The sequence below is a fragment of the Pelobates fuscus genome, chromosome 10, assembly GCF_036172605.1.
Source record: "Pelobates fuscus isolate aPelFus1 chromosome 10, aPelFus1.pri, whole genome shotgun sequence".
NCBI lineage: Eukaryota > Metazoa > Chordata > Amphibia > Anura > Pelobatidae > Pelobates > Pelobates fuscus.
In genome coordinates this window covers 116,025,386-116,045,822 of record NC_086326.1, presented here as the reverse complement: position 1 = coordinate 116,045,822, position 20,437 = coordinate 116,025,386, and the positions used below count along the sequence as shown (strand labels likewise).

General features: G+C 45.5%; 2 protein-coding genes across 4 annotated transcripts in view; both read right to left on the bottom strand.

The window, feature by feature from the left end:
• The window catches only part of CCDC86 (coiled-coil domain containing 86), a 248,143-nt gene that overhangs the window by 198,027 nt on the left and 29,679 nt on the right, over positions 1 to 20,437 (bottom strand). The window lies entirely within an intron of this gene.
• The window catches only part of LOC134575655 (uncharacterized), a 185,474-nt gene that overhangs the window by 164,916 nt on the left and 121 nt on the right, over positions 1 to 20,437 (bottom strand). Inside the window, exon 1 of one of the 3 annotated variants that reach the window (XM_063435006.1) lies at positions 20,353 to 20,416. The exons of 1 other annotated variant lie outside the window; for it this stretch is intronic. The gene's annotated coding sequence lies outside the window, so the exon portion shown is untranslated. Of the gene's footprint in view, positions 1 to 20,060; positions 20,274 to 20,352; positions 20,417 to 20,437 lie in introns of those variants that run through there. One more of the 3 variants, XM_063435004.1, reaches the window with a different exon arrangement.

Here is a 20,437-nt window from a genome sequence, read left to right as displayed (position 1 = left end):
AAGGAAGCATTAACATAAATAGCCTTAACAAGACTGATTCGAGTTGCAGATTAATGAGAATTATCTTGGGCTTTATCAGCATCCTTTAATAAATGCAAACGGTTAATGCCTTATATTGTAGATATTCTTGCTGCACAGCCTTTAGTTAGGTGGAGTGCGTATGGGCTCCCCCAATAAGGAGGGGCGAAAGCAAAGCAGCAAAAACCAAGCAGAAAACAATAGCAGCCTTAATAATAAAAAAAATAAAAGAAATAAATACAAAATAAAAAGAAAATATGTGAGTCACTTCGCTGGAGGGGGGCTAGATGGCGCCCGGTACAAGGGCGCCAACCAGCCCGGAGTTCTGAACCTCCCAGGACCACTCTTCGGTTTTGCTTCACCATGCGGTACCTTTTCCAGTCCCCCAGGCGTCCCCAGTCACAGAAAGCCCCCTTCCTCCCCCCCCCCAATGCTGTCGAACGTGCCCGCGGTAAGGACCACCATGCTGTGGGCACTCAGGGACCGCAGCTGTCCAGCGTCCCCCCCCCTGTAGAGTCCGCCAGGACCTCCGTCCCCTGCACCTCCCCAGCACCGCTAAGGCCTCTTCGGAGTACCTGCCTCGTCTTGCCTCACCCTCCTCCGGTCTCATACTTGGTGCCGGCACGCAGCCCTCCCGGTCACCGGTCCACCGAGTGGTCTGCGCACCCCAGCTCCACAGGGCTCACAGATTTGGGGGCATTTTCCCGGGCCACCACCAAACCCGAAAAACAAGCCCGGCTACCATGCCGGTCGGTTCGCCGCTCAGGGGAGACTAGTTGTGGGGCCCGCTGTCCCGGGGCGCCGAGGTGCCCTGGTCTGGGTTTTCATTGTGTGCGTGGGGTGCCCTCCCCATCGCTTTTCGTGCGCGGGATGTCCGTCCGCCATTTTGGCTCCGTGAGGGAGGACAACACTCACCGGATGGGTCCCCTCCTCCAGTCTCCGAAGCTCGGACTCTTGGGCCGGGATCACCCCCCCGGCCGTGTGGGGGGGAGCGGGGCCGGATCTGACCCCCTGCTTGCCTCTTGTGCATTGCGGTTCCCGCTCATGCGGCTTGTCACTGGCTTTATGCACTCTGTTAGCGGTGCCCGCCGGGTTTGTGCCGCAGCTCCCCGCTCTCCGGCTCCTCACTATCCGACCACCTGTCATTCCCTCGGTTGGTTGGAACGATTTCGGGTCCAATCGTGATATTTTTAAGCTGTTTGATGCAGTTTGTAGCCGGAGCCAGCATGGGTGGCTGCCGCTCGACTCGGCGGCCCGGCCCCGCCCCCCCCCATGTGGGCTTTTGCATCCCCTGGAAATTCCAGAGAAACCATGGACCTGTTTGGCTATGGATTTCATTGTCGATTTACCTGTTTCTAAAAAACAGACTGTGATTCTCACGGTGGTTGACAGGTTTACTAAGATGGCTCATTTCGTGCCCTTACCTAAACTTCCATCTTCCCCTGAATTGGCTGAGATATTCGCTAAAGAGATATTTCGTTTACATGGGATACCTTCCGAAATTGTTTCTGATAGAGGTTCCCAATTTGTTTCCCGTTTTTGGAAGTCATTCTGCTCTCAAATGGGTATCAAATTGAATTTCTCTTCTGCCTATCATCCCCAGTCTAACGGAGCTGCTGAACGTACTAATCAAAAGATCGAGCAATATTTGCGTTGTTTCGTTTCCGAACACCAGGACGATTAGGTTGGTCTGATTCCTTGGGCAGAGTTCGCACACAACAATCTCGTTTGTGATTCTACTCGTTCTAGCCCCTTTTTCATGAATTATGGCTTTCATCCCTCCATTCTTCCCTCGGTTTCTCCTTCCCAAGGAGTACCGTCGGTTGATGTTCATGTTGCCAATCTGAGGAAGTTGTGGGATCAGACTCGACAAATTCTTCTGCATAATTCCATGTTGTTCAAGAAACACGCTGATAAACATAGAAGGGCGGCTCCAGTCTTTGTTCCAGGGGACAGGGTATGGTTGAGTACCAAAAACATTCGCTTGAAGGTTCCTTCTATGAAATTCGCTCCTCGTTACATTGGACCTTACAGGGTCCTGACTCGAATTAACCCAGTTGCGTATCGTCTGGCCCTTCCATCTGCCTTACGCATTCCTAACTCCTTTCATGTTTCCATGTTAAAACCCCTAATATGTAACAAGTTTTCCTCCACTGCATCCTCTCCTCGCTCTGTTCAGGTTGAGGGACAAGAGGAGTATGAAATCAATTCCATCATCGATTCTCGTATCTCCCGGGGGAAGTTACAATATCTGGTTGATTGGAAGGGATATGGTCCTGAGGAGAGGTCTTGGATACCTCAGGAGGATGTGCATGTGCCTCGCCTCCGCAGGGCTTTTCACTCCCGTTTTCCATCTCGTCCCGGTTCCTTCCGCCCGGTGGGCGTTTCTGAGGGGGGGGGGGTACTGTCAGGGTACCTGCTGTCTCTACCTCTGTGGAGGTGAGACACTTGGACGTTCTTCCTCGCAAAAGGGTTGAATCACTCGTTCCTCGCGGTTCCCTCGGTCGTTTACACGCCGGCCGCGAGGGATCCACTTCCTTTTATGACGCGGCGTTCAGTAGCCGACGTCATGACGACAACCCAACCCGATCTGTCAATCAAGCCCCAAGCACGAATGAGGATTCGTCGGGGGCGTGATTACCTGTTTAGAATCAGGGTATAAAAGAGGGCTTTCTACGTTTGTTCATTGCCCTGTCGTGGTTCTAGCTTGTCTAGTCACTCAGTGCTCTTGTATTCTGTTAGTTTCTTTGGTTTTGACCCGGCTTGTCTGTTCTACCTCGTTTACCTCTATTACCCTTTGACTCGGCTTGTCTCTCGTTTACCTGTTCTCTCGTTCCCTCGACCTCGGCTTGTCTCTAGACCATTCTTTACTACTCTTACGTTAGTCTGGCCATTCTAAGGTCCGGTATACGTACCCTGTACCTGTTTGTACTCTGCGTGTTGGATCCCTGTCCCGATCCTGACACTGAGGCCCTGTCGTAATGTCAGGATTACAAGTTGATCCAGAACGTAGAACTGTATCACACCTAAGACTAAAAGGTAACGTCTTACCGGGCCTTAGAATGGCCGGACTTAATGTACCAGAGAATAGTCAGAATACTTGACGAGGTCAGGGGTACAGAAAGAGACACAACGATGAGGGAAAGCCAAAAGTCATGGATACCAGAATACAGGGAAGCCAAACGAAGCCAAAGTAAATAACCAGAAATAAATGCTCACGAATACACTCTCGGACAACCAATAGGGAAACCATGACAGGGCAACGAGCAGAAGGAATAGGTAACCTTAAATACCCCTCTTGTGGATCCGATTGGCCGAAACCGGCCTTTGACCCCAGAACGTGCGTGTGCGTCCTTTACTTCCATGCCATAGGCGGACGTGGGGTTATAAATTAGTGTTGATCCGCAGCAGCCGGCGTCTATCAACATGCTGCAGGGGTCAGATATATTGACGCATGGCCGCTGAACGGCACTACCGTGTTTATTGGCAAGGTAACCACTATCTATGTCGCAAGGTGAGGATGAACATGTGACAGTAAGTCAGATTTTAACTCAGTTTTTTATCCATTTTTTAAAGACGGTTCCACGACTATGCATTGTGGACACTCTTTTAAAGTACGAGAGTGAGGAGTTCTAGTATACCTAGTGTAATACACAGAGGAGAGGGAGTTTGACCAACACTAAGTCGCTCACACTGGAAACGATAGGGATTCACCGGAACCTATACAGAAAATGGCAAAGAAAACACTCTGAAGGATAGTGTACAAGGTCCAGGAGCTGATTCGTGATAATGGCTCAAATGTGGTGGTGTAAAATCACTTTGGGTAAATTGAGAGGGAGAACACTTAAAACTTAAACAGTGGAGTTAATAAAGGATAAAATATGGGTACTGTGACTTTAAGATATTTAAGATTATCCCTTAAAGGCACAGTACCCATATTTTATCCGTTATTAATTCCACTGTTTAAGTTTTAAGTGTTATCCCTCTCAATTTACCCAAAGTGATTTTACACCACCTCATTTGAGCCATTATCACGAGTCAGCTCCTGGACCTTGTACACTATCCTTCAGAGTGTTCTCTTTGACACTCTATTAAAGTATGTAGAGGTTACTTCTTCGCTACACCATCAGGACACCTTCTTATTTCATATGTTAAGCCACACAAACCGGTCACAACTACGACTTTGGCGAGGTGAATTCGTTGATTATTACCATGGCCAGGTTAGAATCCTGTTTCGTGCCCACTCGGTTTGTGGCGTGGCTGGGTCGCAGTCCTTTTTCGGCAGGTGCTCCCTCAGGTCAGGCTCCGCCCACGCTTCTCCCCGCCGACATCAGCTGGTGGGGGAGACCTAATGCGCATGCGCGGCAATGGCCGCAAGCACATTAGGCCGCAAGCACATTAGATAATTAAATGCATTCCTATGGGGAAAAATCTGACGCTAGAGGTCCATGAGGACATCCAGCGTTAGGTAACGGACCAAAAGTCAGTTTGGATTCCGGAAGCCCTCTAGTTGCTGTCTGTTAGTTCTCTGGAACTGCAATGTTTTACATTGCAGCACTAAGTGCAAAAGGGTCACAGCACCCAAACCACTACAGTGTCTCTTAAATTCTCAGCGTTAAAAATGCAAAACATGGGCGGGGCCTGACCGAGGAGCCGAGAGGACGTTAACCTCAACAGCTCCGGCCAAAGGCGGCAGGAAAAATGACTGTACGCAACGAAAACAGCAACCAAATGGCACATAAAGGCTACCAGACGAAGGGGGACACCGGGATGCACCAAACGATACCCTCCAAGCGACTATTGCTCCGGCATACACCCGATACCCTGGTGAGGCCTCCCAGCATGGCGGGCGCGGGAGAGACGGCCGCTCTCCTGCCGCCGGGAAAGGCTGGAATACTGCCACGGACCCCTCGTTCCCCCCCCTCTGGTCCGGCGGGGGTTATCCCGGACCGACCCCACATGATCCCCCTAACAAGAGGAAGCCAGACAACCCGAACAAGCAACATAGAAACTGCGGGTAGGGCCCACAAAATGGCGGACGGCAAACACAATGCAGTCCTAAACAAAGTCTGGAGGGACACAGAAGTCCGACTAAACGACATATTCTGCTCCTTTTGGAGAAAGCTAGAGAGGCTTATGTGGCCACCGGAATCGAAGAACCTAGCCGATGACACACCACAGGGCCCGCCAGGGGAGACCCAAAAAAGAGGCATGACACACTCTGACCCCCACCCCAGGCTAAGCAAGCACCGGAAAAGGGCCGCCCGGGTGACAGAGGCCCAATACCGCGCCAATGGCAGAGACCACCAGACAAAGGCGAGGAAAATCAACGAGACCCCCACGATGCAGCGCCAAACACCACCTCGCTTACCAGCAGCGTCTCAGCACCAACAGGGCAAAGGCTACCACAACCGACCAAGGAAGAAGCGGCCTATGAAGCCCAAAATGGCGTCAGCAGCAAACCGACATTGTAGCTGCAGCCGACGACCACACCAAAAGATGGGACTCACAACCGGGACTATACTTCACCTGACAAGAGGGCCACTTCATCGTGCAGAGGTACCGTGCGCCCACACCATCAGAACGCAAGCATCGAAGCATGCACCAGTACCAGAGGCCCACAAGACTCCGCAAGGCATCGGCTGACGGACTCGATAAAGGGGCAGCCACATGAACTCTGGGACTGCAGCCTCCATCACAGATGCAAATAATACAAGCTCTTACCGGTCAAGCGGTAACCTACATATACCATATTGTGTCAGTATAGCAAACACAAACAATTTAATGTTTAAACGCTCGTCTCTATGCTACAGACCACTAAAATGTATATATTACCTGATATATCACTGTGCCTCTTACATTGCTTTAATTAATATGTAGGCCATTACGCTAGTCTCATTAACTCTATGTTCATAATAGTCGACCATGCATGTTATTTAGTTCCACGCAGTATGTTTAGCATATGTCTAGTTTAACTGAACCACCTGCACTAGCCTGCCTAAATAACCTGCGCAATGTACTCTATTTTATATTTCACCAGCAGGACACGTTTATTAAGCTCAGTTTCTCTATTATTATTTACTTTAATCTTTTATTTTTTTGCTTGTAATGCGCTCCGAACTCAAGCTTGTCTAGCCTAACATTTGTAATCTTACCTAATATTGTTAAACAGCTTGTTATTTTCATTTTAAAACAAAAATGTGCAGACCTCTCATGCCACTGCTAATCCTATGTTTAACCATTCATGCATGCTGTTGTGGCGTACGTTTACGCTTTGTAATCACCTGCACGACAAAAATAAAGAATTAAAAAAAAAAAAAAAAATGCAAAACATGAAGCCTCCTGTCATGTGATAAAATTGTCGGTTATGCTAACGTAGTGTGCCTATAATCTTAATTTTAGTAATGACAGGAGCCTAATATTTTCCCACAATGGGTCTTTATTTCTCGCACTATTCCTATTGTCATATATTAGCTGTTAGTTATGATTATATATGTTTTTTGCATTAGGACTACAGCTTAGTTAGATACATTTATGGTTAAATCGATTTAAATTAATGATTTACGTCAATTGACTTTATTATGTACCGTATATACTCGAGTATAAGACGACCCGAATATAAGCCGAGGCCCCTAATTTTACCCAAAAAAACTGGGAAAACTTATTGACTCGAGTATAAGACTAAGGTGGAAAATGCAGCAGCTACTGGTAAATTTCTAAATAAAATTAGATCCTAAAAAAGTTATATTAACTGAATATTTATTTACAGTGTGTGTATATAATGAATGCAGTGTGTGTGTGTATGAATGCAGTGTGTATATGAATGCTGTGTGTGTATGCAGTGTGTGTATGAATGCAGTGTGTATATAATGAATGGAGTGCAGTGCGTGTATATGAGTGCAGTGCGTGTATATGAGTGCAGTGTGTGTATAATGAATGCAGTGCAGTGTGTGTATGAGTGCAGTGTGTATGCAGTGTGTATGAATGCAGTGTGTGAGTGCAGTGTGTATATAATGAATGCAGTGTGTATGTATGAATGCAGTGCAGTGTGTGTATATGAGTGCAGTGTGTGTGTATGAGTGCAGTGTGTGTGTATGAGTGCAGTGTGTATGCAGTGTGTATATAATGAGTGCAGTGTGTGTATATGAGTGCAGTGTGTATATAATGAATGCAGTGCAGTGTGTGTATGAGTGCAGTGTGTATGCAGTGTGTATGCAGTGTGTGTATGAATGCAGTGTGTGTATATGAGTGCAGTGTGTGAGTGCAGTGTGTATATAATGAATTGAGTGCAGTGTGTGTATGAGTGCAGTGTGAATGCAGTGTGTGTATGTGTGTATGTATGCAGTGTGTATGAATGCAGTGCAGTGTGTGTGAGTGCAGTGTGTGTGTGTGTGTGTGTGTGAGTGCAGAGCATTGGTGGGGGTGGGCATTTTATTAATTATTATTGTAATATATATTTTTTTTTAATGTTATTATTTATTTATTTTTTTTTATTATTATTTTTTTTTTCGTCCCCCCTCCCTGCTTGTTAGCTGGCCAGGGAGGGGGGCTCTCACTCCCTGGTGGTCCAGTGGATGGGCTGTAGGAGGGGGGCTGTCAGGAAGCTGTAACTTACCTTCACCGCAGCTCCTGTCAGCTCCCTTCTCTCTCCTCCGTCCGTACAGCTCCCAGGTCAGCTTCCTCTGCAACTCTCGCGGCCGCGCGGAGCGTTGCCACGGTAACCCGTGGCAACGCTCTGACCCCGCGGCTCTCGCGAGATTTGCAGAGGGAGCTGACCTGGGAGCTGTACGGACGGAGGAGAGAGAAGGGAGCTGACAGGAGCTGCGGTGAAGGTAAGTTACAGCTTCCTGCCAGCCCCCGGTCCTTGTCTGTATTATGGCAATGAAAATTGCCATAATACAGACAACTGACTCGAGTATAAGACGAGTGAGTGTTTTTCAGCACAAAAAATGTGCTGAAAAACTCGTCTTATACTCGAGTATATACGGTAGTTATTATTGTGGGCATCTTGTCACTTCAGATGTCTTTCACTTGTTTTTATTTCCTTTCAGTGTGATCGACTTCTCCACGTGCTTGGATCTGTTTGTTATATTTCCGGTCATCTATTTTTCAAATTCTGGATGTTATTTGCTGTTCTATTATTCTTCAGGACTTGGTTTTGTTCTAGACTGTGTATAATGATTCACTACAAAGAAAGAGGAAGTGATCAGACTGGCAGGGCCTTTTATAGGGTTGGATACTTTTTTTCTGATTGGTTGTTTCTGTTATGATCTGTGCTGCTGGATTTTATAGTAAAGAGAGTAATGCTCAATATTCGCCTCCTGTCATTACTAAAATTAAGATTATGAGTGCACTAAATTAGCATAATCTACAATTTTTACCTTAGATAGTTATTACTAAGATTACCTAAATGTATTTACTCACACCCTTATTGAAGCAATGAATAAAGGAACACTCCAAGCAGTGGCCATTGCAGACCAATTGTTAGTAATAAACATGTAAAAAAAAGTTTTACTTCTTACCTGGGGTCCACTGGGTGCCCCTCCTCGCCTCTACTAACTCATCCAGAGAGCCAGAAGCTCTCTATCTGAGCTAAGCTAAGTTTGTGCAGAGTTACTGTAACCCTTGTTAAATTTTTTTTAAAGTTAAAAGGCCCTATTGCAAATTACTAATTGGCCTCTCCTTCCCTATTTAAAAGATGCAAACAAAAAAAAAAAACTCCCTCCTCCGTCTGATGTCAGCAGGGACCTCACACGAATCTCTATGAGAAGCCTGTGATTGAACCGTTTGACCGTCTCAGAGTACATGCACATGCTCTGAGCCAGCGAGGGGTAGGGAGAGAGAAGACAGGAGAGAGAAATAAATAATAAAAAATTAAAAGAAAAGATTAGAAAACAAAATGCGGGGAGGTGGGATAGGCTAAAAAATTAAAAGGACAGAGGGAGGGCAAAATCAAGCTTTGCAGGCAGTGTAGAAGCTGAGCATGTCTGTCACCAGATCGCTGATGACAGAAATAACATATATACAGAATTGACATTAGGCAGCCCGGAACACAGTTCTGGACTGCTTAAGTTACGTGTGCCAGCACACAAGTCATATCTTTGTATGTGCAGTGTTTGAAGTTTAAACATTAACTTCTACCACCACAACACCCCACAAGAGGTGATTTTCTACTTTCCAGAACTAACATTTTCACTTGCCAATGGCTAGGGAATTTTTTTTAACCCTATCTTGACCCATTGGCTGAGTTAAAGCAGTTGACTCTCTCATCCAATGAGCTAACACTGCGCTGCAAGGCTTAGCTCAGGACAGCTAATGGAAGCGAATAGGCAAGAGCGTCTGGCTCTCTGACTCACGTAGTGAAGGCGGGAGGCAGCACTTGGCAAACCACAGGTGGGAAGCCAAATTATTCTAAAACAGTTCGCCAACTTGCACTGGTGGTAGTGGTTATGGTGCTTGAAGTGTTCCTGTAACTACTTGACTATTTTTATGCAGAAGGCATGATATTAGATGTCTTGGCAAAGACCGGGAAAGTGATTGAAATGTTGTCATTTATGTTTAGGACCACAATAAAATGAATGCTCAACACAAAATGGAGTTATACTGGACCACTACTGTTTCAACAGTGTAGAAGGAAGCATAAAGAGTAAAGGGGGTAGGAAAACCACAAATCAGGCATGATGTAATAAAGGCATGCTTTGAGTGTAGGGAGGGGGGGGAGGGCGTATTAAGGATCATTACTGTTTCAACAGTGTACAAGGAAGCATAAAACAGGAAAACCACAAATCTGGTGTGATGCAATGAAGCCTTGCTGGACAGTGTGAAAAGTAACAATATGTGCAATTCTCAGACTTTCTTTCAGTAACTGTCACTTCTTTTCCAAGTCTGAAGTCAGAAGTTCCAAGTCAGAACTTGTTGTATTTTGGTGACATTAGTCCCTCTGAGTCCCGATCGGTGAACCGAATAAAGAATCTCTTCCTTCCTGAAGAAACCTGTGTCCATCTCTCTGTGCTTGGCTTCCGTCAGTTTCTCCGGTATCATTTGGTGCATTGGCCGGGAAGCTCATCGTTCAACGGTAGCTGAGAAGCAGAGGCGTGAGACGGTCTATCTTTGCCCACGTTCTCTACGGCTGCACCCCTGAACTTCTGCGTGGACCTCCCTTCGTCTCGGCGCCACTGGTCTGTTGTCCAGGAGATCATCGGCCTCTACGTAGTAAGTGCTGGGGTGTCCCAGTCAATGGGTGTGAACTCAGGTTCAGGAACGAGGAGGTAAGACGACCGCTGTTTTAGACGGCGGACCCACTAGGGGTATTGGATACCGATTGTGCGGTAGGCCCATAAGGGGTTATTTGGAATCTGCCCCCTCCAGTGGAGGGAAGGAGCGAAGGCGCACCGCTCAATTAAACGCCCTGTAGTCAGCCCGTTTAATTTTGGTTTGGAGTCAGGCGGGGTTCTGGTGTAAATAGCCCTAGCCGGACACCGGTGTCTTGTCTAGACTAGCGTTCTAGGGTGTATATTTCGTTCGCTAGGTCGGAGGGACCGGGAGACTAAGCGGCGCCTGTGTAAATTTGGTTCGCTAGATCTCAACCTGTCTTGGCTAAGTGGGAAGGCGTGTAAATTTGGAACCCACTAGATTTTTGATAGAGTATATAGACTAAGAGGGTACTGTTGTAAATTCCGCCCTCTAGTTCGCTATATGTGGTGCTTGGGCAGTGTGGCTAACCAAAACGTATGTAGATAGTTTTAGGTAGTCCATCAAGGTACTGGCCAATAGATTAGTTGGGAATTGTAAATGTGCTAAAGATTGTTGTAGTAGCGTGTATATCTTGCTAGATAGCGTGAGCTCTGCCGTCTAGCGAGAGTGTGAATAGTGTGTAACTGTATTATAGCGCACGGTACCATAACCATGTATAATTACTGACACTGTAAATAAGTACTAATAATTGTCGTCTATATTGCATGTTTTAACACCATATTCACTACTAATTGAACTGTGACTTTAACTTGTACTCTAACCTATGCTAACCGTACTATAACTACTGTTTGTAAAGACGATGTTACTGGGGTATGTTATAGACGGGTAATTTAGATATAAGAAATTATAGCGTAGGTGACCGTATAGTTTCGCCAAAGGGCACAGTATTAGTTACTTAGTGACTGGTGTAACAGCTGTGTGTGTACGGGAATTCCCTGAGTGTTTTGTTGTGTGCGTTTCGCTTAGTAACTGTACCACGTGGTGCTGTTGCCGAGGGAACGGGTGTGACCGTTGGTAGAGTGTTTGTATAGTTTCTGTTGGAAACGACGCTCCATTGTTAAGTATGGGTGCGTCAGATTCAACGATTTTGGATCCCTTAGGATGTATGATTAAAAACTTTAAAAAGGGATATACAGTATGTGATTTTGGGGTAAAGATGTCTCCAGCACGCCTGATTACTTTATGTAGTAGGGAATGGCCTACTTTGGTTGCCGCATGGCCGCCACGTGGCCGTTTGGATCCTAATCTGGTACAGCGTGTACACGTGGCTGTATCAGGTAGGCCTGAACTTTACGGCCAGTTTCCATATATTGATTGTTGGAGGCAGGCTGTAAATGGCTCGCCAAAATAGATCCGAGTATGCCACGAGGAACAATGTCGCCTCATGGTGGCCAGGACTCGCTTGTCCACTAAGGCCGTAATTACGCCCATTTTGGACACGCCCCCTGAGTCTGAGATCCCCATGCCGCCCCTTACTCCTCCACTGGAAGAGGAGGAGGAGGTGCTGTTGGAAACGCCCTTGCCCCGTTGTCCCCACCTACTCCCTCCTCTAGCTCAGAGCCCAGCCCTCTTGTTTCAAACCCTCCCCTTCCGATACCTGCTTCCGTTAACTCCACATACCCAGATTTGGCGCCATATCTAGCTTCCGGTCAGGCTCCTCCTAGCCCGGCCCGGAATATTTTACTTACCAACCTTCCCCATAGTAAAGCTTCCCCATCCCCTTGTCTTACTACCCCTCGACCGGAACACCTAACTGACGCACCCCAACGAAGCCCCATACTAACCCTACAAATGACTGGTGCCCTACAGCCCCGACATTATCAGATGCCTCTTCGATTAACTCCTGGCCCGACACACATCAACGGTGACGGCCAGATACAATACGCTGATCCAGTCTTCGTTTATGTCCCTTTTACGACTACCGATCTCTTTAACTGGAAGACCCATAACTCCTCTTGCACCGAAAAGCCTCAAGCCATGACGGATTTGTTTACCTCAATAGTCCAGACACACAATCCCACTTGGGCTGATTGCCAGCAATTATTAATGACATTGTTTAATAATGAGGAAAGGACAAGGATAAATCAAGCGGCAATTAAAGCGCTGGAAGAAGAGGCCGTACACAAAATCAGGCCAACCCAGCAGCATGGGCCACAGCCCATTATCCAAACACCGATCCAAATTGGAATGTCAATGGCGCAGACATGGTTCATTTAAAATCTTACAGGGACGCTATTATTGCTGGCACGAAAGCCGGAGGAAAGAAGGCGATTAATATGCCTAAGACGGCTGAGGTATTACAGAAATGTGATGAATCGTCCAGTGTCTTTTATGACCGATTATTGGAGGCATACCGTTTGTATACCCCCTTTAATCCAGAGGCTTCTGAGAATTCCCGGATGGTTAACTCTGCTTTTGTCAGCCAAGCCTACGGAGATATAAAGCGCAAGCTACAGAAGTTAGAAGGGTTTGTAGGGATGTCCATAACCCAACTAATGGAGGTAGCGAATAAAGTATATATGAACAGGGAAACAGAGACAAAGAAAGAGGAAGAGCGCAAGATGCGTAGAAAGGCAGATATGCTAGCGGTAGCCATCGCAGGCATAGATAGAAGGGAAAAGGAAGTGTATAGGGGAACAGATAAAGGCGAGAGTAAGTGGAATGGGGAACCTTTGAGTAGGAACCAATGCGCGTACTGTAGGGAAGAAGGGCATTGGAGAAGTGAGTGCCCACAGAGGGAACAGTATGAGAGAGACAGACCTAGGGCAGGATATGGCAATTATAGAGGCAGAGCGAGAGGTAGAGGAGGTCCTGGAGGGAATAATGGTAGCAATAGAGGAAATGTTAGAGAAGATAGGTACTATCCAGCAGCGCAGAGACCCCGCGATAGAGAAGATAGGGACTTTGTAGGATTTGCTGACACAGTCATGGAGGACTATTGATACCGACCGGGCTCCATCCCCCTTGGCCGAGCGGAGCCTATGGTCGATGTAGCAATAGGGGGAAAAAGGAGTGCTTTCATGATCGATATTGGTGCTGAACATTCGGTGGTGACTGACCTAGTTGCTCCTCCATCTGGAAGAACCATCACCGTAATAGGAGCAACTGGAAGAAGTGTTGCTAAACCGGTTCTTAAAAGTCGACTCTATACATTGGGAGGCCACGTAGTGAAACATCAATTCCTTTATATGCCTGAATGTCCAGTCCAACTGCTAGAATGTGATTTGTTGTCAAAACTACAAGCGCAGATAACGTTCCTACCAAATGGAACAACATCTTTAAAGTTCAAAGAAGAGTGGCGATTTTATACAGCGTTGACTAGCCAAAACCCTAAGAGTGATGAATCCTTGTTCAATATACCAGGAGTTTGGGCAGAGAACAACCCACCAGGACTTGCTCGCAATATCCCAATTCGAATTGAACTGAAACTTGGGGTCTATCCAGTGAGCTTAAGACAGTATCATATCCCACAAAAGGCCAAGAAGAACATACAATCATATTTGGATAAGTTCATAAGGTATGGTATCCTAAAATTCTGTACTTCCCCCTGGAACACCCCATTGCTGCCTGTTCAAAAGCCCGGTACAGATGAGTATCACCCTGTGCAGGACTTGAGAGCAGTCAATGATGCGTTCGTAAGTATACACCCAGTTGTGCCCAATCCATATAACCTGCTTGCTTTAATTCCGGGCGGAGCTACCTATTTCACTGTCCTAGATCTTAAAGATGCCTTCTTTTGCCTTCGAATTGCTGCGGAAAGCCAGTGTATCTTCGCATTCCAATGGGAAAATGCTGTAACGGGCTCGAAACGCCAGATGACTTGGACAAGACTGCCCCAAGGGTTTAAAAATTCACCTACCCTATTTGGATCAGCTTTAAGTCAAGACTTACTGGATTTCAAGTCCATCCCAGGAGAGTGTGTACTATTGCAATATGTAGATGATTTGTTGATAGCGGCAGTTACAAGAGAAATATGTGAGCAAGCAACACATGATCTACTACACATTCTCTGGAAGGCAGGATACAAGGTGTCCAGGAAGTAAGCTCAGTTGTGTCAGCCAACTGTCAAGTATCTGGGATTCCATATCTCTGAAGGTCAAAGAATAATGGGGCCAGAGAGAAAAGAAGCTGTATGCCAAATACCAATACCCAAGAATAGAAGACAAGTGCGGGAATTATTGGGGGCAGCAGGCTTCTGTAGGATATGGATTCCCAGTTATGCGATATTGGCGAAACCTCTTTACGCAGCTATAAAAGGTACAGAACACGATCCCTTCCTATGGACCCCTGAACAGCAAAAAGCATTTGAAGATGTGAAGAAGGCTTTGATGAGTGCCCCAGCATTAGGTCTACCTGATCATACACGTCCATTCTACTTATATGTACACGAGCAAAGAAGAATGGCTGTGGGAGTATTGACACAGTACTTGGGATCATGGCAAATACCTGTTGCATATATGTCAAAACAACTGGATGCAGTGGCCAGTGGTCTTCCACCTTGTCTAAGAGCCGTAGCTGCCGCCGCCCTGCAGGTAGCCGAAGCTGATAAACTCACTCTGGGTCAGGAACTCTATGTGCGAGTCCCGCACGCAGTACAAACGTTGCTAGACTATAAAGGCAATCATTGGTTTAGTAACAGCCGCATGACTAAGTATCAAGCTATGTTGTGTGAAAATCCAAGAGTGCATTTAGAGACTGTCAACACCTTAAATCCAGCTACCCTTTTGCCACAACCTACTGAGAGTCAACACGATTGCCTGGAGGTGATGGATGAAGTGTTCTCAAGTAGACCAGACCTTCGTGACTTTCCCATCCAGAACCCTGATGTCCAGTACTATACGGACGGCAGTAGTTATGTGAAAGAAGGGATTCGCTATGCAGGATATGCAGTGACTACCATAGACAAGGTGATAGAAGCTCGGCCATGGTCAAAAGGAACATCGGCACAGAAGGCAGAATTAATTGCACTAACACGAGCGTTACAATTGGCTGAAGGTTTAAGAGTGAACATCTACACGGACTCCAAGTATGCGTTTTTAACCACTCATGCCCACGGAGCTTTGTATAAAGAAAGAGGACTACTGAACTCAGAGGGTAAAGAAATCAAGTACGCAGCTGAGATATTACAACTATTGGAAGCCGTGTGGGAACCGAAAGAAGTTGGTATTATACATTGTCGAGCGCATCTGAAAGGTGATGGTGATGTAACCAAAGGAAATCGGATGGCAGATAATGCAGCTAAGCGTGCCGCTGAATCAGGAAGACAGGAATATGTGGAACATATAGCTGCTCTTATACCGACTCCACTGTCTCAATGGACTCCAGTTTATACAGCTCAAGAAGAAGAGTGGTTAAAGACAGAAGCTGGGAAGTACCTGGAGAACAAATGGTATCAGTTAGAAGATGGAAGAATAGTTATTCCAGCATCACTAGCTGTAGAAATTGTCCAGAACTATCACAACGGGACACATTCTGGAAGAGATAGTATGGAAGAATCTCTCAGAAAACATTTCTACATACCAAGATTGTCCAACTTGACTCAAGCCATTGTACGAAGATGTGTAATATGTGCTAAGAATAATGCAAGGCAAGGACCAGTGAAACCACCGGGAGTCCAGTATATGGGGGGACTCCCTATGTCCGATCTTCAAATAGACTATACAGTAATGCCTAAATCCGGTGGACATCGCTACCTACTAGTAGTTGTGTGTACCTATTCAGGTTGGGTAGAAGCATGTCCTACTCGTACAGAGAAAGCAGGAGAAGTTGTACGATTCCTGTTGCGAGAAATAATACCCCGATATGGACTACCATGCTCTATAGGATCGGATAATGGTCCAGCCTTTGTTCACCAGTGCCTACAACAACTGACTCATATGCTTGGTATTAAGTGGAAGCTTCATACGGCATATAGACCTCAGAGCTCTGGGAAAGTAGAAAGAATGAATAGAACTATTAAGAATCAATTGGCAAAGATGTGTCAAGAGACTCAGCTTAAGTGGAATGTTCTTTTGCCTATAGCTCTGTTGCGTATTCGTAGTACACCTACCAGAAGGATGGGTCTCTCACCTTTTGAAATCATGTATGGGCGTCCACCTCCCGTACTTGGTAACTTAAGGGGGGATTTGAGTCAGTTGGGAGAAGGAATTACCCGGCAGCAGGTTGTAGAGTTGGGTAAAACTATGGAGGAGGTACAGAAATGGGTACAAGATAGATTATCTGTGAATATTTATCCCCCTGTTCATAGCTATCATCCAGGAGATCAAGTATGGATTAAAGAGTGGAACAGTATACCGTTAGGGCCTAAGTGGAGGGGTCCTTATGTTGTTATTTTGTCTACCCCTACAGCTATAAAGGTGGCTGAAGTGACTCCGTGGATTCATCACTCCAGGGTTAAACCAGCAGCAGTAGATTCTTGGCAAGCTACACCAGATCCAGAGAATCCCTGCAAGATCCGGTTAAAGCGCACGACTCAGTCGGAGTGACGAGGAGATATCGGGATTACAAGTGTGTTTAAAGAGATCAGCAAGTGAGTGTTTTAACGGCCATAATAAAGCCTGACCAGTCACCCACGTGACATAGCCAGGGTGTCTTGAAGGGACCTCTGTGAAGGGAAGAGAGGACCCGCAGAACTCCATTCCTTGCAGCCCTCACATCCTGGAAGCTGAGGTGCCATCGCACGGACGAAGACTGAGGATGAAGACGTCGAAAGAAGTGCTCTTGATAATTTGTATTTTTGTGTTTTTAATTATTCAGGAAGGTAGAGGTACCGACACACCTAGATGTGAGGTTTGCATTAAGACTACTAAAACAGGTAATCATATTTCCCAGACCCTATTTTGGCATTCACAATATGAGTGTAAAGGATATGTGTCTAGGTGTAGATACTTAGGTATAGAATATAGTGTATGCCATTTAGGAGTAGGAGAACCTAAGTGCTTCAATCCAGAGTATCAACCCCGTACAATTTGGTTGACCCTCCGGAATGGAGACCCACATGGGACCCTAATAAATAAAACAGTATTAGAAACCGTACATTCTTCGGGTGTTCTGCTATTTGATGCATGTAAAGCGATATCAAGTGGTAGAAAACCGTGGAATGTATGCGGGGATCTTAAATGGGAAAGAACGTATGGGTCTAACGATAAGTATATTTGTCCCAGTAGTAAAAACAAGTATGTAAGTCCAAAATGCCCAGATAGGGATTATAATTATTGCCCATATTGGTCTTGTGTGGGGTGGGCAACTTGGGGACAGACAGTAGATAAGGATATGATTGTTACCAAGTTGCCTACCAAACCGTATTGTAAGTCTATGGAGTGTAACCCAGTCCATATACTTATCAATAATCCTGAACAATTCTTAGATAGGTTTGGAAACTTATTTGGGTTCCAGATATATGGGACGGGTTTTGGATCCTGGGACAATATTATTTATAGGGATAGAGACCGATACCGTAGCATCCCAAACTCATCAGGTTTTCCATTCTTTTTATGAAGAGATGAGTGTAGACAATAAGATCCCCCATAATGCTAAAAACCTGTTTATAGATTTAGCTGAAAGTATTGCTGGTAGTCTTAATGTGACCAACTGCTATGTGTGTGGAGGTACTAACATGGGAGACCAATGGCCCTGGGAAGCAAAGGAGGTAATGTATTCTGGTTCTGAGACAATTGAACAAATAATATCTTCTCAAGCTGATTATCAAATGAGTGTTAGAGGTAAATCTGAGTGGCGATTAAAGACCTCCATCATAGGTTATGTTTGCATAGCAAGGAAAGGAATAATGTTTAATACATCTGTAGGAGAACTAACTTGTCTAGGGCAAAAAGCTTATGATGATAATACAAAGAATACAACCTGGTGGTCGGCTTCAAATGTCTCAGAACCACCTAACCCGTTTGCAAGTTATGCCAATTTAAAGGACATGTGGTTTGATCTATCACATCTAGTTGGAAAGCCCCAGCAAATTTGTACTGGATCTGTGGTAAGAAAGCCTATTCGGAGTTACCCCAGGACTGGGAAGGGGCATGTGTGTTAGGTATGCTCAAACCATCCTTCTTCTTGTTGCCTATTGAAACAGGAGAGACTTTGGGAGTTAAAGTGTATGATGTGAATCATAGGAAGAAAAGGGGAGCCCTAGAGATAGGTACCTGGGAAGATAATGAATGGCCTCCCCAGCGTATTATAGATTATTATGGGCCAGCCACTTGGGCAGAGGATGGTACTTTCGGATATAGAACCCCAATATATATGCTCAACCGCATTATAAGGTTACAGGCAGTGGTTGAGATAATTACCAATGAGACATCGCAAGCGCTCAATCTCCTAGCGAAGCATAATACTAGGATGAGGACAGCCGTTTACCAAAATAGATTAGCTTTGGAGTGTTAAAATACCACTATTTGAAATACCCTCGGGTGTCTACTCTTCAAAAATATATGGTTTGATGGGGGTAAATTACATTGGCTGGCTTCAAAAATGTCCCAAATAGGATATGGATACATGATGACCAGCTGTGAAAATTCCAAGTTTGAAAACTAGAATGCGCACCCTCCAAATAAGGTTGTTTAGCCCCCAGAGAACCCGACACACCAATACATGGGTGGTATCACTGTACTCGGGAGATGTTGCTGAACACATAATGGGGTGTTCTCTGGCAGTAACCCTTAAAGTTCTCAGTACATGTATTCTTAAATTTGTGTGTCAAAAGAATCACTTTCTTTTTTTTTTTTTATGCTCCAAGTTTAAAGGGACACTATAGTCACCGAGACAACTTCCTATGGACTGACTGAATGCATGCGTGGCTCTTGCTGCGCATGCGCGTTCGGTGAAAGAGGGAGGAGAGTCCCCAGTGCCGAGGGAGCCCGGCGCTGAAGAAAGGTAAGCGTTTAACCCCTTCCTCCCCCTAGAGCCAGGCGGGAGGGGGGCCATGAGGGTGGGGGGACCTATTAACACTATAGTGCCAGGAAAACGATTTTGTTTTCCTGGCACTATAGTGGTCCTTTAACGGTAAGAAAATTGAAAAGTGGTCTGGTCACCAAGGGGTTAAACAGCAATTTGACATTTACTTGCAAAAATATAATATTCAGGGATTTAATTTTTAATTACTGGGGTTATAGTTTCTTGATTCAAGGAGAGATCTGACTGCCATTCTAGGGTCAAGAATGAATTTTTATCGTACTTTGTTGCAAAAGTGCTATAAAACTGATTATTTTTTTTTTGGAACAACAGCAAAAGCAATTGTGAAAAAGACTGAACTTGGAAGAACTTATGGCTCTTCTCTATATGTAAATATAGTGAGTAGTGTTCTCTAAACATATTCACTTTGTCTAACGCTGAAAAACAGCTCAGGGATAGAATAATAGGGTTAAAACTCTAATAAATTATCCTGCCCCATACCACACAAGCAGCTCCATCTGGCAATCAAAACTACCCCAAAAGCACACATACAACTCCCATCACACCCAGACCCTGTGACATGAATACTCTGTACATCCCATACTTGCAGCTATAAATACTCTGTACATCCCATACTTGCAGCTATAAATACTCTGTACATCCCATACTTGCAGCTATAAATACTCTGTACCCCATACTTGCAGCTATAAATACTCTGTACATCCCATACTTGCAGCTATAAATACTCTGTACCCCATACTTGCAGCTATAAATACTCTGTACATCCCATACTTGCAGCTATAAATACTCTGTACCCCATACTTGCAGCTATAAATACTCTGTACATCCCATACTTGCAGCTATAAATACTCGGTGTTTAGACTTACTCTGTAGCTCTCTTTTCCAGATCGCTCACACAATTCCCCGTTATTCGGTCAACAAGTTAGAATGTTCTCCGAATTGTGGTAGTGACCAGTAACAGGGCGGGGGTTCTAAATCTGATTATTTCTAAATATGTGTATATATTGTTATGAGAGAGGGGTGGAAGAGATGTTTTGGGCGTTGAAAACTTAGGGAACTTTGATTTACCCCGCTCCCCCCCCCCCCCCCCCCCCCCAACAAAAACCAACAAAAAAATGTAATTAGTTGCCAAAAATGAAGAATAAGAGTGATAGATACTTGCTGTCAGGGGCCAGGGCGGGTGGTTATTTCTTCAGCGGCGCTGGGAGGGGAGGGGAGGATGTGGAAACACAGGGAGATAAGC